Source organism: Diplotaxodon limnothrissa, linkage group LG9 (assembly GCF_057381915.1).
Source record: "Diplotaxodon limnothrissa isolate DT_005_m linkage group LG9, D_limnothrissa_male_GT1.1, whole genome shotgun sequence".
In the NCBI taxonomy this organism is placed as follows: Eukaryota; Metazoa; Chordata; class Actinopteri; order Cichliformes; family Cichlidae; genus Diplotaxodon; species Diplotaxodon limnothrissa.
This window is the reverse complement of record NC_140604.1, coordinates 21,283,329-21,300,732: the sequence shown is the minus strand read 5'-3', so window position 1 is coordinate 21,300,732 and position 17,404 is coordinate 21,283,329. Positions and strand designations below refer to the sequence as shown.

The following is a 17,404-nucleotide window of genomic DNA, read 5'->3' as shown; positions in this document are numbered from 1 at the left end:
AGCTTAATTTTTCAGCATGAGAATGAGGCCAAACATGGTGGCCATGCAATACAAGTACACCCATATATTAAAAAAAACACACACACACACACAGCAGAAAGCTACCAGTCATGGACTGCTCTCCCCAGAGCCTCAACAACAGCATTACTAAAGTGTCATAACTCAGCTGTGTAACCAGTCAAAGCTGAACCCAAATGCAGGACTCAGGAAAAAGGGTCAAAATCAGCTTTTAATGCTGTAACTCCAAGAAATAAACAACGTCCAGGAAAGATCTACTGAAAGATCTATTGAAATTGAGCCAGGAATTCAAATATTCAAACTCAAAGCTTGCAGCGAGGTAGCACACAGCAATGTGGGACAACACAGCAAAGGATAAGGGGCGAATCAGTACTCAATACACACACACACACACACACACACACAGAAGATAACGAGGGGAAAGGTAACAGGTGGGAACACAGCTGCTGCAGACAGCTAACATAATGAGACAGGAAGAGAAACTCCACACAGACACAGAAGACACAGAAGAGAACAACACTTACTATTATAAAACAGGAAGAGAGTCAACTTAACGGGGAGACAAGAAAGGACAAAAAGACAAGTACGGAGACTAAAGGAACAGAATGGGAACAGAAAAGGGAATTATCTAATAAACGTGAAGTCATTGAAAACTAACACTAAGGGCAAAATGACTATAAATTCACATTGTTACGGAATAAAATTATGAAATTATGAGCCTTAAATGATTTTTAGTGATCCTAATAAAGGTTGCCCGTCCTTTCTGGGGGTCAAACTAAGGGTTTTCTGGAAATTTCCTAAGTCAAGATAAGTAAATTGTCGTTATTATTTTAACTTAATGTCATATTGCGCTTTGATCTGCGTAAAATGTGAAATAGAAATATAAGAAACAGAAAACCTTTTATTGTTTTTAATGTTTATTTTCCCACGTACATTTATTTATATTAACGTCATAAGCATCATAACGGAACGACGCCGTCACAGGCCTTCTGAAATGTGATTTATAGTTCACGCAGGCGCAGCAACTTCTGTTTGAAGAAAACGGCGACAGCTGCCAAAAGTTACCTAGATTAAACCGGAATTAGATTGGTGTAACTTCAAAATAAAGGTGCACGATGCAGTATAGAAACAATCAAGTCCTTTGTCTCACTGCAGTGTCACGTTTTTGATTATTTTTCTTGCTTTAAGCTTCAAGATGTCATGCATCTAACGTGACCGTGGCAAATGCACGAATTTGGTGCGAAATTGTTTTAAGTTGAAAGTCTAGCCGGAAGTTGAAATGCTTTTATTTCTGGAGTGTTGACACCGGCTTGAGCACACGTAGAGTTTGGGGTCGAGTACCAGGAACCGGTAAGTAATTAAGCTGTAATCTGTGTGTGAGTGAGCGCTTCACACGACTTTAGCTTTATGAAAAAGCATCTTTTTTTTCGCTCAGAGCGGCGTAATTTTGAAGTCAGTTAACGGGTTTCGACCGACGTCTTGTTCTGCTGTGTAGTGAAGAAGCGGAGCTGACAGCCAGTCAACTGCCACACATGCAGTCAAGTGTCCGTTACCTCCGCCGGTGGATGACTTAGCTTTGTTTCCCAGCTTGTTAACCAGGTAATGTGAAAAAACAAAGAGGAAGGGGGGAAAGTGGTAGAAATGTGGTCGGACTGAGAGTTTTTGTTGATGTCGTGGGAGTTCCTCATCCCATAGACTAGTGCTTTTCACCTCCTGACCAAAGCCACGCTGGTGATTTTGTTTTAAGAGCTAGGATGTTGTTTCACGTTGTGTCATCAGGAAGGACAGACGGCTTTAAACACAGCAGTGAAGGGAGTGGACGTGTGGTCGGTCTTATTTATTCATTCATTCATTCATTCATTCACTCACTGGATCAACAGGAGCATTATTGTCTCTCAGGTCATAAGGGGAATAGTTAATCCAGATGTCGTCAGTCTGGTTATCTTCCTGTTAATACATTAATCAGTTATTAAACGAGGCATGCCAGCACTGGTTAGGAGCTGTAACAAGCCGTTTCATCCTATTTTGGTTATTTGTTGTGTTAATCATACACCCAAAAGTTATAAAGTTACAGACTACAACGGTTCTTTCTTTTTTTTAAAAAACATGATTACAGCTGTAAAATGACTGCTGTGTGAATTTAAAATACCACTGAAGAAGCCAGAGCTTTTTATTCCTTTTTAAAAAAATGATGTTTAATATATGCACACATGTTGTTTTGCTCTCCTCTGATCTCCAGGGGTCTCTCTGTCTGCCCATCTGCCAGCTTATTCATTCTTTTGTAACACTGAACACTAAGTGTCTCTGTTCTGCCTCTTAGAATAATGGTTTTTAGTTAGGGTGGAGGAGAACATTCTGTAATAAAGACAAATTGTCAGTTAGAGTAAAAAGAAAAACACATAGTCAGTTAAAAAAAAAAGATAATACTGTAAGGACAGTAAGAGGGAGATATATTTAAAAAAAAAAGATGGAGAGGAGAGGAGATAACAGCAGGTTTAAAAAAACCAAACATTGTTTTTAGAAGTGGTTTGGAGCAAGTCGTAGATTTTGCTTTATCTTCTCAGGAAGGTCACTCCAAAGCTGAGATTCCTGATGACGAAAGCACGGTCAATCGGTTTTATCATTCTGTTACATATGCATATAAATTTATAGATAAAGGTTCAAAAGAAACATCAAGACTTAATGTTTAGGAGGGAAAAAAAGTTTAATATTAAATTTTATTTTATTTTTTTTTTCTTTTTGCCCCCACGTGGCGTGGAGCTTTGGGAACATGACCGTGAACGCACATAGGATAAGACATATTCTCAATACACACTCTGTAGACATTTTATTAGGTACACCTTGCTAATACTGGGTGTGCCCCTTCAGAATCACCTTAATGCTTCATGGCATAGATTCAACGAGGTGCTGGAAACTTTCCTCAGAGATTTTGGTCCATGTTGACTTGGTAGCATTACACAATTGCTGCAGACATGACAATATGAATATCCTGTTCCACCACATTCCGAAGGTGCTCTGTTTGACTGAGATTTGGTCACCGTGGAGCCCATTTCAGTACAGTGAACTTATTGTCATGTTCAGGAAACCAGTTGGGGTGATTTGAGCTTTGTGACCTTGTGTGTTGTCATGCTGGAAGCAGACATCAGAAGATGAACAATCTGTGGTTGGCAACAATACTCAAGAAGGCTGTGGTGTCTAAACAGGCTCAGTTAGTGCTAAGTGACGCAAAGGTGGCCAATAAAAGTATCCCCCCCACACCATTGCACTAGAAGCCTGAAACCTTGATACTTGCCAGGATGGATGCTTGAAATAAATTCAGATTCCACAATCTGAATGAGATCAAGGCAATATGCAAGATCAGTTAAACTTTGCTTTTCTACAGTAAGAGTCTGTTGTGGCCAGTGCCATCCTCCATGCCCCTGCATCCTAGGGCCACAGGTTGAAGGTCACAGAGGCCAACAGACTCAATAAACTGATCCCGAAGGCCAGTAATGTGTGGGGATGAAGCTGGAGTCTCTAAAAGTGGTGTCAGAGAGGCAGATGTTAGCCAAGAGATGGGCAAATGCTAGACGATACCTCCTGGCCAGTCATAGGAGCACGTCCAGTGAGAGCCTGAGATTACCAAAATGCAGCATTGAACGACACCGGAAATCATTCCTGCCTCTGGCTATCTCTCTGTACAGTTCCTCCATCTAAAGTACAAGTACACACTGCAATAGTTGCACTTAAATCTGCACATCCTCTGCAGAGAGAATAACAAAGTACAGTATGATAAGAGTTATCCAGCCTTAGTGAGTCTGTGTGAACTGTGAACTGTAGCCTCAGTTTCCTGTTCTTAGCTGACAGGAGAGGCATTGAGTGGGTGCTGCCAAGGTTTGGCATGTTGTGCATTCAGATATGCTCTTCTGCATCCCTTGGTTGTAACGAGTGTTTGAGTTTGTTGATTTCAGAAGCTCTACTAAGCATTTTTGCTCAGAACTTCCACTTACTGGATAGTTCCTCTTCTGACAAGTCTCTGTAAACTCTAAAGATGGGTGTGTGGGGAAAATCTCAGCCGATCAGCAGTTTCTTGGGTATTCTCTTTAGACACCACAGCAAGAAATTACTGAATGATTTCTGAAGTTATTACACAACATGGCGGCAAATGGCCATGTCCCACTTTTGAAATTTGGCCTGTGCCAATGTTCAAATGAACAGTTTTGTTTAATTTAGCTTGTTAAGCAAGTCTGTTCAAGAAAATGTATATCTTTGTTGTTTTAAAAAAGACAAACTGCTCTAAAAGTTTTACATTGATTTGAGGCAACAGATACCCCGCCCCTGCAGTCAAGTTCTGGCTAGAGCCAAAAGGAAATCAGCAGGTAATAAAATAATTTCTGTAATCAGTTTTGTTAACTGGGATTTAATTTACTTAAGAATAACAGACATCTAGGCTTATCAGATTATGAGAAATGACAGAAAAATGGCATATTTCTTCCAAATAAGACAGCATAGAAAAGCATTAATGCGTATCATTTGATGCTGTAGCCTGTAAGAAACATCTACCGTTTCTGTAAATGGCTCTCATGCGGTGGTTGCACATGACAAGAAGAGAAATGTTGAATGGCGCTTTGTCATTAGACGTGAGGTTATGTTGCCTTAGACTAATTACTGGAACGTAGCATTATTTATGTTGTAGTGCCACTTGTGAGTTTCCTGCTGCGGCAGAGCATGTGATGCAAAAGAGGTCTGAATCTGATTTTATCTGGGGAAACAAAGACACAGGAGGGCTCGGTTACAAGTAACATAGTTTTGTTTTTTTTGTGGAAAAAACAAAGGAAACAGTGATGCTCATATCCAGTGTTGGTCAAGTTACTTGAAAAAAGTAATCACTAACTAATTACCGATTACTTCCCCAAAAAAGTAATCCTGTTACTTTACTGATTACTTATTTTCAAAAGTAATTAATTACTTAGTTACTGATTACTTTTTAAAAACATGATTTACAACCTGAATAGGTGATAAAGCGATAGATCTTTCAGCCCAATTCTACTTTTTCTGCATAATCTATCATACAAAATGTACTCAAATGGAAAAGTCTCTTTTTAAAACTTGTTTTATTAGTTTTAACCTTTTAACTTTATGCATCAAGCAAAATTTTAATTATATGCAACATTCACTGACTTGAAGAAATTTGTTTAACATTTAAACTTATTTTCTGCACATTCCAGCACATAAAATTTTTTTTGTGTGTGTTTACACTCAGTCTTTCAAATAGATGCAAGTAAAACACAGCAGAAAATAAATAAAATCAAAGACTCAGCGGTCCTGTTGCTCTATTTTCACCTGTAAAGCAGGAGTAGGGTAGGCGGAGGTTTACCCTGGTGCAGGTGTGCCACAGCGGTCAGTTGAAGAATCTGCGAGTTTCTGAGTTTCCCATTACGTCGTTGCGCACTCGGTGCTTGCTTGGAAGTTTAGGGGGGGGTTTCACTGTAAAAAGAAGTTTTCTTCCCACGCACAACGGACACTAATGTTTTTGTCACTTTTTATGGAATCAAACTCAAAGTAAAGTCAGTACTTCCACGCTTTAAACGCTGCACGCTCATACTCTCTCCCACAATCGATATGTGATCCATTGTTGATCTGCACACAGCTGTTGTCACAAACGTTGCACTCGCTTACGTCACCGTCATGAGACGTACTCGCAAAAAAATCACGGTTTTAGTAACGCAGTAATGCAGCGTTCCTACGGGAAAGTAACGGTAATCTAATTACTGTTTTTGCAATAGTAATCCCTTACTTTACTCGTTACCTGAAAAAAGTAATCGGATTACAGTAACGCATTCTCTGATATCTGAGGTTACGGTAAATACAAACTTAACTTGCTTTTAAAGTGGACCTGTACCTATTACTATGCTCTTCCTTATTTTCTGTCATACATGCAGGGTGTTACAATAGTGCATGCATGTATTAAATATTAAAAACTTTGTGCTTTATGTCTAGTTTAAAACACTTTTGTCTACTTTTGCCTCGTTATGATGTCACAGAGAGTGGATATTCCTTATATGGTCATCTCAAGTACAAGGCTCTGGCTCCAAGCAAAAAAGCCACATCCATCTGCTGTTTAAACCTCAAGTTTGTGAGGGGCAGCCAATCAGAAGAAAGCTAAAATAGCTTGTTTCAGAGAGTGGATGAACAGTGGATTATTGTGGATTGTGACTAATGCAAAACTACTCTAGCAAAGTCTAAGGAGGCAAAAATGGGCAACATCCCTTTTTAAATTCACTGTCAGTAAAGCGTTGCAACAGAAACTAATGAGGAAAAATCCATTTTGGCTTGTTTTGTTTCTGGTTTCCACAGATTATGTTGCAGAAAATAAGATAATTTATGCAAGAAAAAAGAGAAAGAAACCCCATCTTAGTCTATCATCTGTTTGGATTCATAAATGGATAGGTGTAATTTCAAGTGAATTAATAACTCATGATTATTTGCACCATTTGAAATCCCCATCTTGGAAACCAGGACCGTGTATTTTGTCTAATGGATGTAAGGACACATGTCCTCTGGCAGGATGGAGGAAGGATGTCTCTTCTGCTGACTCACCAGTATAATCTCTGTGCACTGCAGGTTATTTGAGGAGATATTTTTATTTTGATGCAAGGCCAATACACTGGCTAAACTGATTATCGTTTCCAATAATTAAGTTTAAGTGATATAAACCACAGTGATGCTTTTTTTCCCCCTTATAACTGTTCAAAACCTGAGGGCTAGATGGAGGAATGTGAAATGTTTGTCTTGGTCAATCTGAACTTATTTGATCTTTGAGAAAGAAAAAAATAAATAAATAAAATTCCCGAGTCCTTCGATGTCCTTTTGTCCCATAAAGCTCTGCAATGCTTGAACACTTATCAGTGTGATCAGTCTCAGCTTTTATTTGTTTTCCTTTGCTTCTGTGAAATATGTCGAACAGACTTATTGCGAGCTGGTTTGACAACAGCAGCGTGTTGTGCTTTAGAGGAAAGGGGGGAAAAAATGCTGAAGGATAAATATTTGAGCAGAGCGTCTCCACATTCCTTTTGTGAATTGCTTGGTCATGCAGAAGGGGAGGAAGGAAAAGTGGGGGGGGATGAGCTGAACGTTTTTATCAGAGCATGGCAGACACTGGATATCTGCTCTGATGCTGATTTGTAAGGAGTGAAAAATGTAGATATTAGTGAATCAGAAGGATGATCTTTAATGTCTAACTTCACACTTTTGCAAATTAGTTAATATGAACACACTGTTTTAATCTCCTAGGATCTGGCGTCCAAATATGGGGACATCACATTTGGGGTTGTCTAGACCACAATACTAAATTTTGCTCTTGCAAATTGCTTTCAAATGAGCCATATTGCTCAAAGGCGCACAATTGTTGTTTCTTATTTTGTTTTTGTAAATAAAGAGTTTTGCACATCATTACTCAATTGTGACTTTATAGTGTTCTATTGAACACTATAAAGTCACAATGGGAAAGAGAAATAAAAAAAATGCATGCCATAAAGAGTTTGGGTCTTAGGAGGTTAACTAGAGTTGTCAGGTTATGTGTTGAAGTTCTCTAACCCACCACCATCAGTGCTACGCCTGATGATTCAGGATAGTATACCAAATGTTTATAATTAATTTTCTATAAAATCATGATCATAACTAATTTGGTCAGTAACAAGCTTGAGATCATTTAACGCAATTATTTACAGATTCTGGAGAAACTGCGTATTTATTATACATAAACAAGTTATCTTCTCAGTTAAACTGCTTTCCACTGTATGGAGGGCAGTTCAACTGAAAAACCTGAATGAATAAATAAATAGCTTAGTGAACTGAACAGCCACAAATGGATGCCAATGTGAATATGGATTTTCAGACTGCAGCAACGATAAAAGAAAAGGATGTGGCACTGTAATTATTTTATCTTGATTTTCTTGTGTTGGGCATCAGTCACACGGGCCTAGAGACCGGTTGGCGATCCCTTGCACAAACTCAGGTCATTGGTTAAAAAAAAAGGGACAATTTGTAATTAAAATAATAGTCATAACAAAAATGATAATTGCACAGTCCCAATCTAATAAGCCAAGTAGGGTAGTGGAGCTTTTCAGCCACTGCACCTCACATGTAAATATTTTGTAGAGTTGATTTAATGGAGGCAGACACCTAAACAAGGTAGATAAAATGACAAAAATCTCACATCTTTGCCTCAAAAAGAAACAAGCTCATTGATGGACTTAGCTTATTTTGGTTTTCATGTGACGTATGACCCTGAAGGTAAGCGCGTCATGGACTAAAGTAAAACAGTATGTTGGATGTGCCACGCAATGCTCAATTACATGGGTGGGAACTAGTGTGTTAGCGCAGTTTGCTCGTTAACGTGTTGGCCGTCCAGCCCCACGCACGGGGCGATCCGCGGTAGCTCGTTAACGGAGATTTGCCGTGTTGTGGCGTTAACGTCATTTCAACGAGATTAACGCTGACAGCACTAGTGGGAACACAACGAATATGACTGCACATTTACTCCGACGCCATCCTAGTGCAAAGACAAGTGGAAGCAGACAAAAACAACAAGCACAGATGCTACAAACTTTACCCGAGTCATTTAGACAGCCGTTAGCATATGATTCTCCTTATGGGGACCTGATATGTTTAATATGCTGCTGAGAGTATAGCCCAGAAGAAGCGTATAGTATAGCTTTTATTTTGGAAAGAGCCATTTCTCTGTAATAAACTCTCTTTTCCAAAGATGAGTGATTCCTCAATCAGATTTATGTTTTTATTACTTTGTTTCAGCAACATTAAATTTAAAAACTGTACTTTTGAGTTAAATATATATTTATAATTTTAATAAATGACAAATTAAACGGGCATGAACATTTTTTTTTTTTTTTTTGTATCAAAAAAAATCGAACCTTGACACTAGGGCTGCCACAAGCGATTATTTTGATAGTCGACTAGTCACCGATTATTTTTGCGATTAGTCGACTAATCAGATCATCATCCATTGGACGTAAAACGTACAGCTTATTGCACCAGCAGCATCTGCTCTTATATAACTATCATTAGCTTACAGCTTTAAGTGTTTAAGGTCTGTGCTAACTAAAAATAAAGACAAGATGATAGTTTATTAAATTTTAATGAAATTTGCAGATTGGTTCAGTGAAGTTTAATAAACTCCTTGCTATCTAAAATATAACAGGACACTGGAGTAAATTCTGGAGCATCTCACACTTCTGATAATCAGCTGTCTGCTTGACGTTTATTCAGCTGTGTAAAAACTATACCTTTAATCTCAGCCAAACCGATTTACTCAGGAACAAATAAAATACTAAAAAAAGCCAAACAATAACATTGTTAAGTTATCTAAGTGACTTATATATATTTAACCTGAGTAGCGAAAGACGGCGGTGGGTTTGAAAACGATCTGCCGGGAGTCCGGTGTTCTCACGGCTCTAGTTAGCCTTGCCCCCGCCTAGCTAACGAGCTAGTGGGTAACAGACGTCTCCGAAAACGTCGGAGCGCTTTTGAAAATATTTGGTGTCTTGATAAACTGAGCAGATATTTGAGGTTTACACAGTTACATTCTCGCCTGAAAATATGTTAAACGTTTATTTTGTAACCCAGAAAGAATAATAAGAGTAAAATTAAAACTAGCTAGCTGCCGCCATTGTTGGAAACTGAGCTGGGCTGCGCTATGAATTCTGGGACACAGTTTCTTCTTCTTCTTCGGGGTTTAACGGCAGCTGGCATCCTTGTACATGCAGTGCTGCCATCTTCTGTTTCAGTCCGTTATTACACTCTTAAATCCTACTACTTATTCCTGCGTCTTTTGGGATCTTACAAAGCTTCAAACGACGCGTCGACTATTAAATCAGTCGTCGACGATTTTGATAGTCGACGTAATCGTGACTAGTCGACTAATCGTGGCAGCCCTACTTGACACCAAAGTATCGAACCGAACCGTGAATTTTGTGTATCGTTGCACCCCTAACATTCTGCTACATGTTATGCTGAGAGTGCAATAAGCAATAAAAAGAGAAGCTGGACAAACTGAGTATTATATCCTCTCTGCATTATCCCAAACCCATTTTTCTGCATTATGTTTTTTTTGGTAATAATCTATCACGGGTTTGTAGCTCTTCATGTTTGTTTTACCTTCCCCTTGCAGATAAACAAGCATGCTGCTTTTTCCATAAACATATTAATCCTGAAAAATGTATCTGAACCTAAACACTGTTATTTTTGTCTTGTTTATTATCTGGAACCATGACGTTGGCTTGCTTGGCTGTTGCTCAGCTGTTGCTCGGCTCTATCCTGCTATTTTGCATTTAATTATCATTATGTGATTTGGCTGTAGACGTTGGAATGTGCATTGTTAGGCCTGCTGTCCTGTTACATTAAAGCTCATTAAGTTGTCTGCAGATTGTAGTTTATTGGGAGCATCTAAACCAGACTAAATATGATCTGGTTTGACATCCTTTCTGTTCCTCTTGGATCAATCTTTGCCTTCATCATCCTTTCCCAAGCAAACACAAGTTCAAATTTCATTCATTTTCTCAGTCTGGCAAAGGTTTCCCAAGTTGTGTTGCCAGCCACACAAACGTAATCACATTACGTTGTTTCCCAAGAAATGAATAAATGGCTGACTTGTATTTGGCATAGTGTGAGATCTCTTTTAGGGCTTTGTTTTGGGTCTGGGAGTCCAGGGGATATTTTATTCCCGCGCCTTTCTAAGTCTCAGGACAATAAGTGGTTATTCTAAGTGCACCGGGTCACAGCTTCACAATTGCTGTTTTTCTGCAACCTGAGCAGCCCTTGATGCAATTTTGAGAAGGAGAACCACACCCTAAGACTACTGGAGCTGGATAGGACCGGTCTCGGGGGGCTCCAACTCGTCTTTTCTCCATTATTACACTGTGTGCTTCCCCCCCCCCCCCCCCCTTTATATTACTATGTGTAATCCAGCATTGTAATTACATTGCTGCAGACAAGGTGCTTTATCTCAGTATTCACTGAAGTAGAATACGAGAGAACCTTCACTGTGCTAGCTCAGTGGTTTTATTACAATCTGATATGGGTACTTTGAGACCAATACCACAATTGCTGTTGGAGGCTGTTAGAGCTGCAAAAATCAATATCTTTTTAATAACAGAGGATGAAATGGGTGGATAATATGAATACTACCCTTTGGCTCTTTATGGCTTTTTTAACATTTTTATTGTTTTTACTTTTTAAGCTCGTTGTTGTGATTTTCAAGCTTGTGACTGGTTGTTTTGGCTAACCACTGACTCCTTACAAACTAATATCTAGATATAAGATGAAAACATAGACACGTATTTTACTTTGTATGTTTATTAGAGGCTTGCTACTTCCTGTTGACTGTTTTTTTTTTTTTTTTTTGTTTTTTTTTTTAAGGAGGAGGACAAAGAGTGGAAGCTTTTGTTAATACATCTCTTTTATCTCTATAAACGGGGAATAAAGGTCAAACAAGGATTAAAAAAAAAAAAAAGACCTATTTCATGTTGATTGAATGCATTGTTCAGTTTCCATGCCTCCTATTTATAGCAGACACATTAAGTCTTTGCAGCCTTTTCTAACTTGCTGAGTCTTGGGTTGTTTCGGTTTTGTGGACACTGATATTCTTCAAGTAGAGCGAAGACTTGCGTCTGTTTTAGCCTGCCGCTGTGTCTCGTATACCCTAAGCCTTTCTGAGGTATGTGAATGCTTGAGAGATGATTGCGTTCTCTTTTCTGGAGGTGAGGACGATAGACTGGCTGGGACTCAGCAGTCTCTGAAATCTCTCGTCACTCCAAAGACAGGTGCTGTTTCAGCTGTAAGCACAGCCATTTTCTGCCTGAACCCTCTGATGGGAGTTTGATATAAGATGTGCATAGATTGACTGAGAGCAGCTGTTCGCTATGTTAGACTGGAGCTCTTCCAGTGACTTTGTGCGCATAACAAGCATAGTCATGCTGAAGTCTCTAGACCGTGCCAAACCCTGAGTGAAGCTGGTGTGGCCACTGGGCTGTGAAGAGATGTCTGCATGTTACAAAACTCAGGAGTTGGCGGGGTCACTTCTAAACTGCTGAGCTATTTTAGGCTAAAACACTCGGAGGCAACTGAGTGAACGCTATCAACACACCAGTGCCAAATCGCCATAGAGATCCACAGGCAGGGCAGCTGTCAGAGGTATACAGCTTCATCGAGGTCAGTCTGCATTAGAAGGCAGCACAAGGGGTCTGACTGCTGTAGTGAACCTCTGTGTTAATGCATAGTCTTTGCAAGTCCAGCCTCAGCTGCATCACTTCAGTGTGTTTGTGTGTTTTTATGACTAAGAATATTGCCTTGTGTTAAACTTGAGTGGAGAAAAGAATTACAGGAAGCTGAGGGGAGTTTTCCGAAATGTGTTAACACTAACACTGCGTTAAGGCAGCTTGTTGTCGTGCAAGAATTCTCGTCAAATGTCATTTTTGTATTTGCTTTCATGTTTCGACTGAAGTACAGATTTCTTTATTTAGTCCAGCTTTTGGGCCAAATCTGGCTCGGTATATTAACCTAACATTAACTTGACATATTCTGTGCAGGTTGGTGATGTGATGTAAGCTTCTCATTTGGTGGTTGCGGTTAAGAAATGACTACCTTTATATATATATTTATATATATAAATACAGGCCATTTACCATTTACCATTTTACCTGTTGTCAATGTGTGTATGAAGTCGCACCTTTTTAGAGCTGGCCACAGTGGATAATGCTATTATTATTGAGGAAAGCCCCAGACTTTGAAGTGGCTTTAATTTTAGCTTTTTTCCCCCGCAAGATATGCATGTGACTCTGCAGTGAGCTTACATCCCCGGAGACAAACAACTATACCTCTCTCACACACACACACCCTCCGACTTCTGCTGGCGTTTGGTTTTTCTTTAGCCCTTAGGCTGATATAAGCTTTTGTGGAATGCAGTGCTTGATTATTTGGCGAATGGATAAGCAACTTGTTTAGATCACAGGGTTGTTCTTTGCTCGCTGCAAAACACAATTAATGTGGCGGCTTTTGTGACTTTAGGTGGGATTAATTGTGTAATGGTGTTGATTCTTCCATAACATGAGAGGATTTTTTTTTTTTTTCCATTGCCAACTATGCTGCAAAGCTGCGGCAGGCCAGGGGAAAAAATAAAATAAAATAATACTTGTTTATTAATTTCAGCACCCACTGTTTAGATGTTTAGATGAAAGCTATTACCCTTTAATAATTAAAGAAGAAAAGAAGAGCTGCGTGGCTGATCTGACAGGCGCTCTTTAGTGAAGCAGGTAGATGTTTAAAGAACAACATTTCAACATCTCATTTCTTTCTATTTTGCTTCCAAGGAGTATTTTGCTTTCTATTTTGCTTCCAGAGTTTCCTGTAATCATTAAGCTGACTTTAGCAGTAGACTCTGAAGGCTTAAAAAAAAAAAAAATTCCTTGCTCATTTACTCATTTTCAGTTCAGTCTTTGTAGCTGACTATTTGTATAGGAAGTGTTTTATTTATTTATTTTAGTATTTATTTATCTTTTTCTAAAGCCACTTAACACAGACCTATGACTCATTCAAGCATATAAAAGGCACCTGACTCAAGGGATGAATCAGTGTTGTGTCTACACACAAAAGTCAATTTAGATACAATTGTTTTGAATTGTATCTAAATTGTATCTTCAGGCACGGTCACAGTTGTTCCCACTTCTTTAGGTGATTCTATGAAAAATGCCAAAGATAACAGTTTTCGAGACATAAAACAGTGTTTTTTCCATCAGGAAAGTGAAGAGACGACACAGGAGCTGAGAGATGCTTCTGGCCCTTCAGTTGGACGCGTCATTAGAAATGTTCACAGTGGAACGGTGCCTGTCAAAAAGCCATTCTTAAGGAAGGGAAGTGGGGAGGTTGAAGTAGTTGGTTAGCCAGTTATACATGAACTGGACTGAAAATGAACTGAACAAAACTGCATCCAATCATTGCACCTTTTTCTCATTTGCCTAGTAAAATCTAAAGAAATGAGGGGTGGCTTAACACATTCTCACAGTTCTGTAATAATTATTGTTATGCAGATATAACCATAGGGAACAACTAAAGCACTCTGTCTTCGTGTAAAACAACGTTTTAAATATATTTTTCAAACAAAATAAAGAAAGAGACAATGTGTTTTCAGCAGGGTCTGAAAACCAGGTGTGGGTGGCGAAGTAGAAACACCTGTAGTAAATAACCTGCTAGAAATAAAAGCAGAAGTTTCATAGCCCAAATGAGAAGATGATAAACGATAACAAGAAAATAATCTGTCCAGTTCATGTCCCTCACAAATCCCCCTGTCATGTTCTTTGCCATCTTTGGTCACCTGTTAAGTTTGTGTCACATGACTTTGTTTCACCCTTTTTAGGTTGAGAAAGAGATTTGTCATGGATATTTTGAGAACAAATACATGGGAAGCACTGTGTGCAAACCTCATGTGACTTTGATGCTTGAAAAACTGGAGAACCACAAAATATTCTTGTATGGTTTGACCGTTTACTGGGTCGACCAATTAAGAAACACTTAATTTATTAATTTATGTTTTTATTTATGTTTAATATTTACAGTTTACAGTTACCTACAGTGCATCTGGAGGGTTTACACAGTTTGTCATAAAGTGCATTCAATTCTTTTATCATCTAATTACAATGAGAAGTTTTTCTTTATTTTAAAGGAGACAGTTTGTTGTGAAACTTGGAGCTGAGCTCAGGTGAAACCTACCCTTATGAATGGCCCCTCAGATGCTAGATTAGACATGCAGTCGTTGTCCCCAGCAGTTGACGTCTACTGACTTTAGAAATCCCCTCATGTTTCCTCTCCAACTTTCACGAGTTTGACATTTGTGGTTTTGAAGTAAAGGTCTCTGCAACAATTTTTGGGTGGACTGTATTCAGATTTCCTTTACGATTACCTGTAATTGCTTTGGTGATTCCCCTCATGTTTCATTTAAAACATTAATCGGATATTAAACTGACTGGAAAAACAAACAGTATGTACACAGAGTGTACACCTACATTTGTTTTTCCCACCTTGGTTTGTTTATGCACAAAACATTAGTGTTAGTTAGCCGTAATATTGCCACAATTTCAGTGAGATAAAGGATGTGGGTCCAGGCAGATAATGAATATAGGATAGCAATGGTGTCTCAGCACGCAGCTGGACAACAAGTGAGAAAACATCATTAGTAACTTCCATGGTGCTTATTGGCTCATTGCTGGTCACTAATTACCCATAAGCCTTAGCTGTACTTTGTGTTGCCCATTGTAAACATGCTAGCATCCCCCAAACTGTTCCCCCCCCCAGCTTCATGCTAATATCAGTATGCAAACATGCCAGAAATATATTGGCTAATTTTGTTTTTATTAATTTAACCTTTCAGTTTAACATGTTAGGATCATGCACAGTATAAAAGACGAAATTAGCTACTCTTACGTCACCCACTGGTTAGTGAAGTCCCGTTAGGCTTGAGTTGAGCATTTTCGGCATTGCCATCATGAAAATGACAAGAAGATCTATGACAATGACAGCAGGGACATGAGCAGGTTCTGGATAATCCTCCGAGCAACTGAGTCCATAAACCCAGGAGGAAAGTGTTCACTGACATCACAGAGCAAGTGTTTTCCCAGAGACACAACCAAAAATCTTTTTGGCGAGGTCAGGCGTGTGCAGAGAAAGGGACAGTGGATGTTGAATATGGAGCTTTCAGCGTGAAAGAAAAGAAAGCCAGCAGAAGATTCATTGATGTAGTGGATGGGGTTCATGCAGAGGGTTTGTGTGACGGGAAGATGCTGAGGATGGGGCTAGATGGGGACAGATGATCTGCTGCGGTGAATCCTAAAGGGTTAGCATATTTAAGACACTTCTGCACTGTCTGTGAAAAAGCACAAAAACATAACCTGGAGGCTGGAGCCTGAGGATATATCTACAGTAACTCTTAAATAACACTTCAGCTGCTCAAAAGTATGTTTACCCTTCCTAACTTGCGTCTAATCATTGTTTTCTTTTTTTGGTGCGTGCCAATTATGGGTTATTTGAAATTTTAAGGTCTCTAAAATAAAAAAAGCATAACTAAATTGCAGAAAATCACTGTTTAGTTTTAGCTGAACTGGTCACAGTTAGTGGTAAGCAAATGCAAGTCTATGTCACAAAGGCAAAAAATTGTCAAAACATCCAACTCCCCTCGTTCGGTTTGTTGTAAAGAATGTAAAGAGAGATATTGATCGCCGTATTTCCACTTTCTGTGTGTGTGTGTGTGTGTGTGTGTGTGTGTGTGCAGCAGCCTCTGACTCAGTGCTGAATGGGTCCTAGAGTCACATGGCTACATGTCAGCAGGCTGGAGGAGGAAACGTAATCCCGAGGAGGAAGGCTGGCGTTATCAGTCTGTGCATGTTGGTCTGAGAGGGCATTCGGCTCGACGAGACACTCCACATCTCTAACACGCTCTCTCTCCTTCTTTTTTTTTTTGTCTTCCTATCTGTCTCCTCTCCCTCTGTTTGTTTTCTCCCTGCACTCTGATCAGTCTGTATTCACAGCAGAGTTCAGAATTGCACTACAATGTCTGCGGTGGCTTCTCTGCAGTAAAGCACACAAAGGTATGGTACAATCAATAAGCTTTTTTTTTTTTTTTTTTTACTGCTTCTTTAACAGTTGCTAGGTTTTCAACTATTTGCATTTGTCACATTTGTATGTATTTTTTTTTTACAGATTATTGATTTTGCCATTCATTTTTATTTGGTTTATTAATTCATTATTCATATGGGCTAGTGCTTAAAAGAGTAACCTGATCCGTTATTTGTCAAGTCTAATCCTTCCTGATAATGAAACATTTGAGGTGAGATTAGAGCTGACTCAGGGTTCAACCACAGTGATCTGTAGCCAGCTGTAAACAAATCAAAATATGCTCCACAGATTACACAGTTTGAGGAAGGAGGGAAAGTAAGGGGGTAAGAAAACCAAAAAAACAACAAAAAGCCCTTTAAATGATCTTTAAATGAGCTCTCTTGTTGCCCACTTGTGTTTCAGTAGCACAAACATGTTTTTCCAGTGTTGTAAATCCTAAATTGGTGCCTTCAAAGGACACATTTTAGGACTGGATTGCTTTCTAAGTGACGTGGTTAAATCAGAATTTGACCATTTGTGGCTACATCAAAAAACGATGTGATTTTTCTAAAGTGTTTGTCGCTTCACCCACTTTAGTTCTTTTTTATTTTTTTTGTTCTTTTTTTTTTTAAATAAAAGGTTAATAGTATAATAGGTTAGCAACACAGTCGGTGTTTCAGGAAAAAAAATGGTGTTGTCTGTTCAAACCTGCACTGTCAGCTAAAGGAAAAGCTCTGTTCTTTAATGA

At 39.0% G+C, this 17,404-nt stretch overlaps 1 protein-coding gene across 3 annotated transcripts in view; it reads left to right on the top strand.

Annotated features, from left to right (window-relative positions):
• Window positions 1-1,320: 1,320 nt before the first annotated feature.
• Window positions 1,321-17,404, top strand: part of slc4a2b (solute carrier family 4 member 2b) — a 55,152-nt gene continuing 39,068 nt past the window's right edge. For all 3 annotated transcript variants that reach the window (XM_085362848.1, XM_085362847.1, XM_085362846.1), the window contains exons 1-3: window positions 1,321-1,368; window positions 1,454-1,617; window positions 16,577-16,649. The gene's annotated coding sequence lies outside the window, so the exon portion shown is untranslated. The remainder of the gene's footprint in view (window positions 1,369-1,453; window positions 1,618-16,576; window positions 16,650-17,404) is intronic.